Here is a 5,815-nt window from a genome sequence, read left to right on the forward strand (position 1 = left end):
GTAGGCCAACTAAGTCATGCTAACTTATGTAAATTTGAATTTTCCATCAATTGCATTTACACAGCCTCTTTTGTTCCTTATTAGATTAGGGCTCACAACAATGGCTAAATCCTCCAATCCTAATCCCAATCCTTAACTCTAATCCTTATTGGTAGCCTAGCATGACACATGCACCCAATGATTGAGGATGATACATGTGAAACTTTGTGGATCAATTGGAATCGGTGCTATTGCAAAAATATGAGGCTCTATATTGGAATCTTGATATAAGACTATCTCCAAAAAAACTTAATGCTTGGTGCACCAAAATTGTTCTGTTTGTGTCTAAATCAAGATATGCACTGCCTGCACACGTCTCATTGGACAGTGGAATGGGTACAATATGAATTTTGCTTGATAAATTTGATGAATCCAAAAAGTGTCCTATGCTAGGTACATGATTTTGGAGGATAGGGAAGATTAGAGGTAACGAGGTTTCTAAGATTATATCTAATCACTAAAGGCAAGATTAAACACAAGTTAGGTCCACTAATCGAGGTAGTTTTATTGCTAATTTATCTCACACAATGAGTAGAAGAGTACATCATTTTTATAGCTATCAAATGACATCTAGATTCAAGTTCTTCTCCCTTGATTCTCTCAATTGAGTCTTAAAATCTTTAAACTTTGATTTTCTTATCTCCATCTCCCATGTGATGCTTACATTATTTGCATTTGCATTTATCTTTTCACATTTTGTATTTCCTAAGGTTAATTTTCTCAACCATTCTAGCACCCTTACAATCTAGCATTGCCATTTACTCACAAATTTTCACATACCTCAATAACAAATCAAAGCAGGTTTTAAGGAACCAAAACATAACGACTTTGTGTTACATGCATAATGGCCACTAAAGTTTTTATGAAAATGGTAATGTTGTGCTCTCGTTTAAGAATCTTCAGCACATACATCACCACATCCTCAAGGACAAGGACGCTCATAGCACTTTCCCATACTGCTGGCAATGGGGAGAGCATTGGGTGGGGTGCTTGAAGACAAGGCCACGGAAGGTTCATGTGGATTTGGGGAAGGTCGAGACGATCGTATTGTCGTGCTCTCCTCTACAAATCTTGAGCACATACATCACCACATCCTCAAGGACAAGAATGCCCATAGCACTTTCCCTTAGTGTTGGCATCTTGCAAATGTACTAACCTTTATTTTCTATGCTAGATAGATAAATTTTTCAGCTCCCCAAGTAATAGACTCTTCTCGTCTATGGGGAATTGTAGTTTATCCTCGATGTTCACATTTATGATTAAGTACAATAAACAATGTTATTTTCCATTCATTGAGATCAAATTGTTTGATACAGTACACAAAGACTTGAATAATTTGTTGATGAGATTTCAAAGGTTTCAACAAGGCCTTGTACTTTCATATTGATGTTGCTGTTTTTGCTGTTTGCTACCATACTGATGTTGTTGCTACTATAGCTGCAAATGGAAATGGAAACCATTAATGCGCTCATGGCCTATAGTGCTTAGCTGTAAACAAGTTGAAGAGAAGAAGCATCGTGTGCGTTGTGCTAAGGACTTCTTGATGGAAGAGGAGAGGATATAGCATGGGAGTCTGTAGTTGGTGCACAGAAGTGGACCATCTTGCTTACTACCATAGCCCATGCCTGCTAAACTAAGAAAGGAAACTGTTAACTCCACAGATATGCACAAATTAATGAATGGAGGTGGAGTTGAATGCTCAGCTACTCACTAGTGGGGAATATTTTTTGTGAGCTTTGGACTGCGAGCTTTTTTGACAATTTTGCGAGCTTTTATTGCACTCAAGAAAGAATCTATTATTATGAGATAAATGGAAGCTAATATATCATGTTTGCAACAAATACAACAACAATTATCAAAAAGAGAAACCTTTTATATTAGAAAATGGCTATCGAGTTGAGACATAGATTAAGTCCCTTTTGCATTTAACTTATCAAAAGGAGTATCTAACATCATCATGTCTTTGCTTAAGTATGAAAAAATGATAATCTATAAGGGAACCTAACTCCCTTGGAGTTGCTTTATAAAAAATAGTAGCTAGCACTTCTTTCACATATGTACATGACAATCATCAAAATGTAGACAATTTTGTTTCCAAAAAGTAGTCTTTTAAAGCATCCCCATCTTTGTATCCCGCCCTCAAGGATGGTTCCTTCTTGAGCTTAGAACTCTTACAAGATCTGTTTCCTTGATGCACAAACATATGTTGATTCTCATCAAGGCCCAAGACAACTAGGAATATAAAATAGATGTGCTTGCAGGCTAGATATGACTTATTCCCTGTTCCTCTCTTTTGAAAATCAGGACATGTGCAAGAAGGGTGGTCTTTGACATACACATCATATTGCAAACCATCCATGATAGATCTTGTTGATATTACATAAAAGATGCTCTTCTTTAATGGCACTATAGCTGTCTCTCCCTTTAAGACAAATGGTTCTAACCGAGCTTTGGCAATCCTCTTACTTACATCCCTAGATATTGTATATCTCCATCTAGACCTTCGTTTCCCTATGGAGGCATCTCTTGGTTCTTCTTGCATACTTGTACATGCATCCTCAAATTCTGCATGCATAGTTGGACATGCCTCTCTTGGTTGTGCTGTGGAGGTGCCCTCAACTTCTGCTTGTATACTTAAATTTTCAGACTGTTTATTTTGTTCTTGTGTTTGTAGCCTAAACCCTGCTTGCATAAGCACTTTTATCTCCTCTTTGGTGATGCTTGTGCCCTTCTCTACAATCCAAATGCTTCCAAATGCTTGGAAGCTCAGGAACATGCATGATGTTCCAATCAGGATGCCAAGTGTGTGTGACATCATCATTGCAAAAGTACATCATCTGAGCTTTCCGCAATCCTAGACTTGGATGTCTTCTCTCAGAGTAGAAACCAAGGAGCCACTACAACTTTTGTTGAACTTTGGATGTAATAATTACACTTTACCTTACCTTCCACCCAACCCAAACATTTTAATTTAGAGTTCATTGGAGTCTTGCGTATAGCCCAAAAAGTTTTGTGCACAGATTTTTCAACTATGCCCAATGAGACATCTCTATTTGATTGTTGCTATGGAACTGTTCCATGGGTCTACAGTCCCCCTGTAGCTCCAAAGTCAAAGGTGATCTTCCTTGGCCGACCCCTTTGCTTTCTATCCCTATTCTCCATCACATAAGCAGGTCGATGCGAGCTATTCTTCTCTATCCCAACATTGTTAGATGATCGTCTCTTTCTTTGAACTGTCTCTCTATCTCCATGAATCTTTGGTATATCTTCATACATTGGACTGCCTCTGCAACTGCATTGTGAACAATATGGCACTCACCTGTGGTGGGGTTGGTGTACTCTTAGAAGTTGCTCTAGTTATCAAGGCCTCATGCTTGCTATTCATAAATATAAGCATATTGTTTTGCACTTTGCAATAAAGCATTTGCCATATCAGCTATACAGATGCATCATATAAGGGGATCTTTTGCTTGTTTCCCTCTCCAGCTAACCAGATTCCATGCATACTCTCGTCCAGATTTGTTCTTGGAGTGTGTGCCTCTTCCTGTAGGCTTTTTTGCACTTGAACAAAATAGTAATTAAGAAAATACATGTAAGTAAAAAAATGAATTTATATCCAATAAAAATCAAGAAGATTCTATCCAATGAAAATCATGAAGGATTTACCATAGACATGAGATTCCCCCCAGTGGGTATCCTCACACCCCACCAACATAGCCAACTATCCAGTGCCGAAATGCTCTTTTTGTCTTGAGCTGCTCCTTCTCTCCACCATTTCCTTATCACTTGCATTTGGGCAAGGGCCTCATCTTTGGTTATGCAAGTTTTCCATTTTTCACACATGGATATATTTTCTTCATGTAAACCCTTCTTTATGTACTTCTTGGTATGTTGGTGTAGACTTTGTTCCCAATGGAACAGACATGACCTTTCTCTACCATCCATAATCCTTTTAGGGTCTCCATTATATACTACTCTCACTGCTCTTCAATTTGTCTGTGCCTCATCTGCCATGAAGCCATAGAAATTTGCACTATTGTAGCCACACTGCTTCATGGTCTTATTAAGCATATCCCAAAACAATATTTGGCTTGTCTCATCTTCCTCCTCATCAGCTCTTGAGCACTTTAAAAACATACACACACCTAGTCAGATCCATCCAAATATATTATTTTTTAACACAGACTATTTATTTAACATAGTGATAAGTAATCTTACCTTGGATCATACACATGGCATGCCATAGTGACCCATTCTAGTACTCTATGACTATGGTCAAATTGAATCCATGACATGTTGAGGTCACCATTTCCATCTCTTCTCATCGTATTTACAAGATCTACACCAGAGGCAGGTCATCTTGAATACAAAACATCTTTTTTCTAGAAACCCTTGTCCTGGGAATCGGCTTCATGGAAAAAAGGATACCTTGACCTCTTCTTTAGTGCCAATAGGCTACCATAGCCTTCTCCCATTGGCATCTTTAATTTCTTCTCTTTTGCAACTATTCTCTTGAACTTGAGGATGGAAACAAATATATTTTCATGGAACAATAAAAGATCTGGCTAGAACAAAAAGCTTGAGTGAATTATTATTTAAGTCTCACCTTTGATTCTCAACGAAGGGGGATAGCTCTTCAAGGAAATTTGAAAGTTCGGCATCTCCAAGTGGAATAGTCTCTATCTCATCTTCCCTCTCATCCCTCAACAAAGATGTTGTCAAGAGCTCCTCTGTGACATTCATCTGCACCTTTCTTGGTCCTGCATTCTTGTCAACTAAAAGAGCATTTGCACAACTAGTTGTCTAGTTTTGTCTATTCTTCTCTTAGAAGTGCCAGGTTGTACCCGAAGGCGATGATCACCAATATGCACCATTAACCTAGTCATAGTGTTTGAGGGAGGCAAACCATAATATACTTGATAGTTGCAAGTGGCAAACACAATTTTAGTGTTTGAGGGAGGCAAACCATAATATACTTGATAGTTGCAAGTGGCAATTTTAATGTTCAATAAATGATGCACCAAATCTTAGGTTTGAAGATTTCATACACATACATATATGTATATATACACTGTTAGAAGTATTACGTCTATGGTTGTTATGGTCGATATTATGTACTTGATCTAAGTACATGTGTGAACGGTTGCTAAGGCATGTTGTGTGTGTACTTGGTCAACTTATTATGTGATTGTATGTCTTATGCATGAGGTAGTGTGTTTTGTGTGAACCACCTCTTTTCTGTTGGTTACGACACTCTAGTTTTTATGTCCTCTATTCTTAGGCACACACACTTCTACATTAAGTTGAAAGGCAACGAGATCAAAAGGAGTATGGGACCGAAAAAGAACACAGAATCAAAAGGTACATTATCTCATTTAAATCTTATTCAATCATGAAGACATTAATTTACTCTTGTTTTTGTGTATCAGCTCTACAAGGGATTATAGACTCCATTCTAGACATATTGGTATCAATGAGGAGTGTACATCTAGAGTTGGATCAATACAGGAGGTGCCTTTAGTATCAACTAATCTTGACCCTACTTTGACACAAGTTGATGAAATTGAGATAGCCCATCCAATCAACTGTGATATTGCTCAAAGAGGAACACGAGGTGAGGGCCAAGAAGTTTAAAATGAGAGCCATCATCCGATTCTTGGCAAGGAGATCTAGTTGGGATTGTTGTAGGACACATTTACACAGTTTCATAGTAGGCAATGTACCACAGAGCCTCCTCTTATACCACTTTGTAGGCTTGTGCCCAATGAAGCTATTT

Source organism: Cibotium barometz, chromosome 12, assembly GCF_041138505.1.
Source record: "Cibotium barometz isolate CiBa-2024 chromosome 12, ASM4113850v1, whole genome shotgun sequence".
NCBI classification, from domain to species: domain Eukaryota; kingdom Viridiplantae; phylum Streptophyta; class Polypodiopsida; order Cyatheales; family Cibotiaceae; genus Cibotium; species Cibotium barometz.